Below are 10,481 nucleotides of genomic sequence, written 5' to 3'. Positions count from 1 at the left end.
CGTTTTTTCCTAGTTTCCTCCTCAGATGGAAGTTGGTTTGTTCTCTTCCACATTAGGCTGTTGTTGATGGTATCCGGTCAATGGACATTGAGTATCTTGAGTAGACAATTGTTTACACATACTTGCACCTTTTGACTATGGTTGTGGTAGTTCTCGAAGTTTCAGCTTCATACAGTAGAACTCACTGTCTTGACGTTCGTATTGAAGATTGTGACTTTGGTATTGGTTGACAGACATCTGTTTGGAGTTGCATATGTTGTTCAACTGTAGGGATGCTGTCCTTACTTTGCCAATCCTTGTTTTTATGTGTGCATTACATCCTCCTTGTAGATTGATGATGCTGCTGTCCAGGAAGGTAAGTGAACGCTCCCACCTGCTCCAGAGTTTCTCCATCAAGTGTGATTGGGCTGGTGTTCTCCGTGTTGTATTTGAGAATGCTGCTTCTTGCCTTGTGTATGTTGAGGCCTACTGCTGTTACACTGTTTGTCTTGATCTGCGTTCATTCGTGTGTATGGAATGGAAGTGCTAGACCGTCTGCGAAGTCCAAATCGTCTAGTTGAATGGAAGCTGTGTATTGTATTTCGTGCCCACTGTCAGAAGTGTGGGTCTTCATAATCCATTCGATCACCAGAAGGAAGAGAAAAGTGGAGAGTAAGCAGCATTGTTTGACTCCGGTCTTCACTTGGAATGTGCCCGTCAGCTGTCCTTCACAAACGACTTTTCAGTGTAGTCCGTCGTATGAATTCTTGATGATGTTGACGATTTTCTCACGTACTCACTGTATAGTGCCGAAGAAAGTGGCATGAAGTTCTCCTATCCACACTGTCAAACGCTTTCTCATAGTGAAGGAATTTGATGTATAGTCACGAGCTCTATTCAATTGATTGTTCAACGATGACCCGTAGTGTCACAATTTGGTCTGTGCACGACCGATCCTTACAGAATCCGGTTTGTTGATCTCGAAGCTGGACGTCTACTGAGTCTTTCATCCGATTCAGCAACCCTCTGCTGAAAACGTTTCCTGGTACCGATAGCAGTGTGATGTCTGTGTAGTTAGTTGTCGCACCTGCTCAGATCTCCTTTCTTTGGTATCTTGATGAGGCATTGTTCTTTCCAGTCTGTCGGTGGCACTTGTTCTTCATCCCAAATCTTCCTGAATAGAACGTGGGACATGTTTGCGGTCGCTTCTGTGTGTGACTTCGGTGCTTCAACTGGTATATTGTCACGTCCTTCTGCTTTCCCATATTTCATTTGTCTGATGACTGGTCATCCTGATTTCTTTGATCGTTAGTGCAGTGACATTTATAGGAAGATCTGTGTGTTCTGCTTCGATGTCCGATGGTTAGAGTGGAGCTAGTCTACTAAAGAGCTTGTGTCTATTGAGTTTCACTGATTCCGAGATCCGTCGAGTTGTATCTCCTCATTTCTGTAGATATTTGACTGGTCCTCCCGGTCTTCCACATTGTCCGAACACTTTATGTATTTACATTAGTTGTCGCTCTGATTGCTAAAAGAGATATCAGCGTCGTGACTCCTGAAGAATCTCGGTTTTCACCATGTGGCGTTGTGATTCTTATGAATCAAGATCGTTCAACTTGGAAGGCAGTGTTTAAATGTTTTCATTTGTTTATCCTGATTGGCGTTTTTTTTATCAAGATTGTTTTCTGTGGGATGGGTTGCCGACCCCACGCTCATCGCTCCTCCTTTATCCGTGTTTGGAACCGGTAGTAGCCGTAGAAATGCTACAGGCGGATTTCCTGATATTTAGTATAATTAATTTAGTTGTTTTGCATCATAACAGAGTGTGTTTATATAGTATAAATAAGTTAACATCGCATGTTGAATAAACACGAGTATATATGTGACTTTTTTTATCATAACAATTATTGGATTATGAGCATGTGTATGTAAATATTTGTATCGATTCTATGTGTGGGTTATGGTCTTTGAGTACTATTTGTATTTCTTAAGAGATTTTATTAATGCAGTACTCCAAAAAAGCAAAAAATATCTAGATTTTTAAAGAAAAACTGCAAAAATAATATTTCCCTTATAATCAAACTGATAAAATGAATACATTGATTTCATTTTCTTCATGAACTAAACAGTCTGTAAGAAAACTAATAGAAATTTCCTAAAATTCTTCAAATGAAATCTTAGTAACAACGGTGCATTATATTTCTTTATCACAATACCACTTTTACAACGAATTAAAATTATATGAATTATCGTAATACATAGTATAATCTTATCCTTCTTTTGAATTTCTAGATAATTATCATTTTTACATGATTCTGTAAAGTAGTTTAGTTGTTCAACTATCACTCGTCCAGTTACAGTTTGTAAACTCATTATCCAATTCATATCACATAAACGAAGATACTTTCTATTATGGGTTCTATGGGGTTGAAAAATTTTCTCCTAGTTTCATCTTACAATGTCTCACAAAATTAAACTGTAAAATTTTATTCAGAATTTACGGATGCTTTATTCCTTCAATGAGGGCTTTGCTTTTCACGCTTCAAACGTTAGAATGAAAATCAGTCAACCTATATTCTCGTTTATATTTAGATGGTAATAACGATTTTCAAAACACGATAATATATTCATAAAACTGAAGTTGGCTATCAGGTTATCGATTATTTTACTTTCTGTCTGGGTAGTGAATGTCTGAATTTTGAACAAAGATGTGTTGTTATTATTATCGCTACTAATAATAACTAATTAGATTGAAGTTTATACTTTGAAGATAGGGACGGATAGAACTGTCACATATTGAGTATCCTAACAGTTATTTGAATTCAATTTGGCCAATTAGAAATGATGAATATAATAAGCTTTTCTCTTTAAATTGAGTGTTTATGATTTGATTGTGATATGTACCTTGGTTTAAACCGTAATTATATGTCAGGGGAATTATTCATATGTACTTATATTATATTCAGTAGAATAATTCACTATGTTGCAAACATTTTTTATTGGTTTTATCACTGACATGAGCATTACGTAATGCCATATTGAATAAATAAATAATCTTGGATGTCTTTAAACTATTCTCTTAGATAACGAATGAATTTATGACTATCATTGTTAGTAGACGTTTGATTCCACAGTAATCCAATCAGTTCATGAAATTACTACTATGAGTAGCCTCGATAAAAACTTTGATAAACAAACACTCCTTGATTCACATGTTACAGTTTCTTAAATGATGTACTCTGCCTTAAACTTGGCCAATTTTTTATGGATTATTAATTTGGATTTATAATTGTAGAACCTGATGAGAAATTATTGAAAAGAATATTCTTCGTTCATAAAATTAAGTTTTAATATGATGGGAATTTTTCAGCGATTAAACAGGAAATAATTGTATTTTATTATAAATTAAAGTTACAGCTAGTAATTATATTGTTTTAAAAGCACTTATGATCCTATAAAACAAAAGCCCATAGAATTGTTGTGTGGTGGTGAAAGTAAAGTATGATTGGTTGTTGAGCGTGCACAAACAGCCACAGACTATGGACCATTATATATGTGATTTTTCTTCTTATCATTGATTTCTACTCTGGACTCACTGTGTGAGACTGCTTGTAACTGTATTGAATAAAAAGTATTCTCTAGTGTTGATCGGGTTCTTTGTTTTGGGTTGCGATTCTTGCTTCTGATATAACGTGATTAGTTTTATATAAGTATTATAGGGATTTCAATAGTTTAGATCATGAGTCAATTGAAGCTAGACCACCATGGAAAACCTGGAAACACTGAACGACCGTTTCGTCCTATTGTGGGCCGCCTCAGCATTATCATAAAATACACGCGAAAGAAAAATATTGTAAACCATCCGTCATATCAAGAATATCAAACATTTAAAATATTTATCCTAAAAATTTAATATACGTTAAAGACTCTGATACTTGGTTTTACGTAGGGCACTCGGGGGGGGGGGACTTGGTAACTCAACTAGACTTATGGTAAAAATCGGACCAAAATCTCTCATCTTGTAGTTGTGTATTTAAACTTTAGTCTCACAAATATCCTATAGTTTCTAATCAGTCTGACGACTACTTATTTTCTTATTTGAATATTATTACGATCTGCACTGGATAATTTTCACTCATACTAAACTTGTTCATAACTTTCATTGTCTCAACAAAAAATATGATCGTACAACTTTTGTTGATAAGATCGTCACATCACAAATCTCTTACACACTAATACATATACCCAGTCTATACATTATTAATGTTGATTGAATGACCTATTCAGTGTACAATGAAACGAAGAACCATGTACCTATTTATATTCGATAATTTTGATGTTGGATTATAATTCCTTGAAAAAGCTTGGACCAGATTGCCAGGCGAAACGTTGGATTTACTACAAATTCATTCGCTGAGATTTTATAAATATATTATTCCTATTTAATGTCTTACATCAACTCGGCGCTCAAATACTGTGAAACTATTCGCTCTAATTTAGACGAGAGTTCTTATACATTTAAATTACTGTTTTACATTTTAAACTGTAATCAGTTATAAATTCATTCAGTATTGCTTGTTTGAATCTTCCCATCGATTTGTTAGGACTGCAACTGGTCAGTCTCTAATTGGCATATGTGCATACTGTGCGTATTGCCTCAATATAGCCTTAATTCACAAGCATGGTAAGCAGAGATGGATAGTGGCTAGCAGTGGAATCCAGGACGCGCGTTTCGTCCTATTTGGGACTCGTCGGCTGGATGTACCTGCATCTCAGAGTTGATGTTCACTCTGGGACTCGAACCCAGTACCCTCGCTTCAAACACCATCGCCTTATCCACTCGGCCACTGAGTCCTGATAGCCACTTGCTTGTGCGATGGGGTGAAGTTTAAATTCATTCAGTATTGTTTGTTATTATTATTATTATTACCTTATACAAGTTTTCTTGATTATTATTCAGATTATTATTATGACCTTTGTGCTTGTCGCTTTTCTTCATATTCGTCAATTGAACTATCTGACCCATAAATTATTTTCTTCCTTACCCCTTGATTAGTACGTCACCTCATTTGTTATTTATTGTCGAATCAATTTATAATGCAATCTTTCCTAGCCTCTTGTAGACATATATTTTCCACATAACTATATATACGAATGTACAGCTTAAGTAAATGATTTCGTCGAAAGGAAAATTTTCTTCGCTGAATTCTCTTTTTCTTATTCAAGGGAATTTTCTTCCTTGAAAAATTTATTTTAACAATAGTTTGATACAGAGAGATCTTCATTTTAAAAAGTTATGTTGTCATGTCTGCTTAAACTTATGAATGCCCTTTTGGGATTAAAAAGCAGTCCCATAAACGAAATACTCCTTATTGCATTTTGTCTGTTAACTATATGTGTAGAATAGAAGATATCGCACTTATGTTTTCATAAAGTCACTTTTATAGGTTTCAGGGAAAACATATAGCTCGCAAATCAGTAGACTAAGTTAATGTTCAAATGAACAACAAGTTTATATAAAGATCAGTAGATATAAAAAATCATGCAAGTTAATTATTGTCTGCTGCCTTCACATAAGTCAATAGTATAGACATGCATATAAAGACATATGGAGGGTCTATATCAAAACTAATTGATTTTTTAATCGATACACCTATAACTTGTAATTGTTTAGACAGGAATATGTGTCAAGTGGGTTTCATCAATATAGTTTATGAAGTTGTTTGATCACCTGCCAACGAGAGATTTTTATTATGCTAAATTGTCGAAATTTGTTTGATGTGGCTTTTATTATCATGATTACTGGTAAAAGTAATGCGATTTACATCTAACAAATGTCTAGATATTATTCAGAAATATCGAAACAATAGCGTTTGTTAAATATATTATTACCAATATCGATTTATGTCCACCAGACAAGCATACTATTTAGCATTTTATCAGTGGATTTGTCTTGGCTCCAAAACAAGTTCTTGGCTGGTTCGGAAAATTTTAGGGCTAAGTTACTGATCTAATGGTAATATTTTTTTCTTAATAAGACTGTAAAATGAAAGAACTTCTGTTGAAGTGTACTATGAATATTTACTTTAAGTTTAACAATTAATTTTACAGACAAGTAGATAGAGTAGCAATGGGATTACCTCTAGGCCAGATCCTTGCTGACATTTTTCTGGCCAAACTGGAAAACGGACCGTTAAAAGATATCCTAAGTAAGCTAGACTACTACTGTCGATAATAGATGACACACTAATCGTATGTGACGAAATTGTTGACAAACAGATGTTGGACTTTTTCAATAACGTCCACTCAGCTATTAAATTCACCAGCGAGGAAGAGAAAGACAATAATATAGCTTTCATCGACGTCCTACTTTCTAGAAGGAGAGACGGTTCCATAAAACGAAATATATTTAGAAGGAATACATGGACGGGTCAGTATATCCGTTTCCAAAGCTTCACTCCTCTTCAATAGAAAATAAATTTGGTTAAATGTCTCAGCCAAAGAATCAAGCTATTGTGTTCTGAGGACAGTGTCGTTAGTGAAATAGATAGACTAAAAACCATTGCGAAATAATGACTATCTAGATAAGTTCGTTAAAAAGTTCCTAGTAGAAAATATTAATAAAAAAAGAAATTGTGACACAGTGGGCAAAAATACCTTATATCTGAGACTGGACTTTAAAGGGAACATAGCGGGTGATATTCTAACACACCGACTGAAAAAGATCGGCTAAAAAGACGTTTCATGCCGCCAAACTACATATAATTTTCTCAACTAAACCAGTACTCACACAACTAATCAAGGATAGGTTACCGAAGATGTGCTCCTCCATTTGTGTATACCAATTCAACTGCTCCTGTTGAGCTAGTTACATAGGCCGTGCCCAGAGGGCTTTATCCTTGCGTATTTGTGAACATGTACCAGTATGGTTGGGAAAAGAAGTCACCAAATCGATTAACAGCACCATCCTTTCTCACTTGGTATGTAGTGAACATCATATCAAAATAGAGGAAGCTTTCTCTGTTTTATATCAAGTTCCGAAAAATCTACCTTAAGGAGCTAGATTACGATTACTCTACATAGCCGAAGCCATCTGGATGAACTCCAGAAAACCAAACTTATGTATCCGGAAAAGGTATATCCAGCTTCTACGTTTACCTTGGCCTATGACTGGATAACGGGATACCTAAACTGAATATTATAAACCTCTCCCACCTTTTTTGATTACCTCTATCTTAGTCTTCACACCCGTCATTCCCAATTCGTTTGTCGTAATTACCTTGATAACACCCCTTTTATTACATATTAGATTCACACAACAATCCTATTATTATTACGATTACTATTTATCATTATTATTTCAATCGACAAGATGAAATTCTCTTGCTATGAATTTTATTCACACGATTTTTTGCATTTTCATTTTTGCTATATTACTATTGTATTGATCGTGACTAGACACTTTATTCCAAATCATTTTGACCTTAATTAAATGACCTTTCTAATTTACCTGTAACACAATTTTGAAGTATATATGTCGTAACAGATGCAAACGTTCACCATTTTCAACATATAACATTGTCAAATTAATTAATACATGTCTCATTTTCGCCTTTGTAAAATATCATAATAATTATGAACTTACAACTGTAGAGCCTGATGATGAAGTTATTGAAAACAATTGTTCGCTCAAATATTGTTCATTTTTGAAAACTGTAATTTTTCAGCTCAGTAAAAAGTGTAGTTAGGGCCTAATCAGTGTTCTCTGAGTGTCTCAATGCGAGTCACTTGACCGTAACAACTTCATTTTCAATGATGAACATCTGAAGTAAGGATATTTGTTGTCAACTGTGACACAGATGAACCTCTACAAAATTCTTCTAGAATCTCAAGTCTTTTGATATCCTATCAGAGATTTGAAACTGTATTATTCAACACTGTACTCAAAAATATCTTCTCTCAGTACTCTAAATAGTCAAAATCTAGCAAATTTAGTTTACTTCAATCCCCAGTCTTATAGCTAAATTGGTCAAGAAGCATCCAGTCAACACAGGTGGTCAGACAACAAGGAGTCAGTAGTAATCTAGTGAGAACTTAATGAAATGATGACTGGAGTTATTCATAACTCTATACTGAGAGCATATTCAATGTACCTTATAAGAAACATAAATGAAAATAAAACTTAGGACTTGAAGTGACATGTTTGATGAAATTTGCTTTATGATAACTAACACACCCAGAAAAGGAACGCAAAAAACTGAATGTGCTAGATAGGGTATACATAGTAACCATGAGAACATTGTTTATAACCTCAGTCGAAATAGCCAGTTCCCTTTTTTTTTCTAGCTGTAAATGTTTCGCGTGTAGAACCGTGTAATGGTTGTATCCCCAGATTATTCAATATATATTTAACTGTATTTAATGATTTAATTGAATAATTGTTAACACTTAATTTTTTTGACAACAGCAAAAACAACGAACGTATCAGAGTCATATTAATTTCTTTTATTTCATGGGTTTTCTTCAGGTCCTTACAGACTAGAAACAATTGATACTTTAGAAAGCAATGCAGTACACATAATTTGTATGAAGAAAGATCTTGATTGAAATAAGATTTGGAACCCAAATATAGGTTAATGGAAAACAATGATCGTGTAGGAATCTAAAGATTTGCTGATGCAATTACCAACTTAAACGACTACCCATAGCCACTCCATCAATTTGATGATATAAGACATTATTGAATTAAAGTCGAATACCTTTGATACATATCAGTAAATCTACTTGAATCCATCCTCTGATATAGGAAGTAGGTCAGTGTGTTGATGTATAATTTGCATGGTTTCTCCTAATGGAATTGAGGTAAATAATGACATATCACACGAAACCATGAATTTATCAAAAAGCTCAACCTTTACTAGAATTTGAGTAAATTAACTAGTGTCTTTCAAATTGCAAACAGTTAAATTTGAACGAACTAGTTCTAATTGATTAGATAACCATCGAGAAAGCTTATAAAATTGAGAATTAATTGGTGATAATGTTGGTCTAACTGGAATATTAGGCTTATGTATTTTTACTACTTCATACAAAAATGGTAACCTGGATCCTTCAGGTGTCAGTTCATCATATATTATATAATCGACTGACTTCTTATTTAAAAACTCGCTCAATTTCTTCATAAAGAGTTTTTCCGCTTATTCAATCATATCTTTCTTCGAACCATCAGCTAGGGATTTAGATAAATCATCTAGCAGTATGTTGCCTTTATTTACATATTTGTTTTTGTCCATTATATTTTTATTACTAAGGTCACTGAATGTATGACCTTTCATTTGGTCAATAAATATAAATCATACCTTAGTTCACAATGAATGCTCGTGTTTTTATGTCTAGTTCTGGTAACCTTAATGGATTATAACCACTATTAGCTTACTGTTTGGTCAATAACGAATCAGTCTTGTGGATGACGTGAAGATTTAAAACAGATGAAGGCAAATATGATATCATATGCATGTATTAAGATTTTGTAGCAAGAAATGAAGTCCAAGAACCTGAAAGGAACTGAGCAAATTAGATCTGTGCATGAAGACTTGAAAAACTATTATCTACAAGAAAGATTGATACAATCCAGAAGAAACTCATGAGAATGATGTTTTGATTGGTTTGTTTTTTTAAATAATGAATACTGAAATTGTAGCTGTGTGTTGTCGGCTAGAGATACGAAAACAAGTGGATCAACACTTGCGTGTTCACTATAATTAGAGCTCACTGGATAGTATTCGGAAACAGAAAAAGAAAATTTCATTGATAAAATACTGAATAAGAGCAACTGATTATATTCATACTCATAGAATCAGTCACTTTTCAATAACCAGTGATAAAGAGTAGATACCCTAGTGTTTATTCACTAAAGGAAAGGTTTGCATAACTTTGAATTTGAGGGTTCTGATCACGATATCTGGAACCCTTTTATAAATTCGAGAGTTGAAGCATCTCAGTTTATTCACGATCGAATAATCCCCACAAGAAACTTAGGAATGTTCACCTGAAAAATCAACAGATTACCATCATCGAACAGTTCCATCTATATGAAGAACTTTATGAAGATTATCACAGAGAAAGCCTGAATTTACCATAGATGGGATGGAGACAACTGTAACTTGTCTATCTGTAAATGAGATGTACTTGTGTGATGTTTAAATAAATCAATGACTTCTTCGTACTGATGACTGTTGTAATTTTGAATTCCAAATACAATACATTCGTTCGGGCTCATCTAATACTTCTTGATTACATTGCGTTATTCCGGGGATTACTAGTTTATACTACAATTCAAATACTTCTAATTATCATATTGGCGTCGCGATTGAGCCTGTAATGGAACGGTTGGATATAAATTCAGGTTTTAATGCTTTTGAGGAGTACATGGAAAGGTTCGAAATCTGGGCTATGACCAAGGAAGATGATGAGGATTTTAATATTGTGGCCCATTTCCTTAC

The 10,481-nt window shown here is 34.1% G+C and overlaps 1 non-coding gene across 1 annotated transcript; it reads right to left on the bottom strand.

Annotated features, from left to right (window-relative positions):
• Nucleotides 1-4,762: 4,762 nt before the first annotated feature.
• Nucleotides 4,763-4,834, bottom strand: Smp_tRNA_01745_Pseudo_TTG.1.1. The gene has a single exon. It is a non-coding gene (tRNA).
• Nucleotides 4,835-10,481: the final 5,647 nt, after the last annotated feature.

This window comes from Schistosoma mansoni, chromosome 1 (genome assembly GCF_000237925.1).
Source record: "Schistosoma mansoni strain Puerto Rico chromosome 1, complete genome".
In the NCBI taxonomy this organism is placed as follows: Eukaryota; Metazoa; Platyhelminthes; class Trematoda; order Strigeidida; family Schistosomatidae; genus Schistosoma; species Schistosoma mansoni.
Note: the sequence above shows the minus strand (reverse complement) of the source record. Positions and strands in the feature narration are given on the sequence as shown.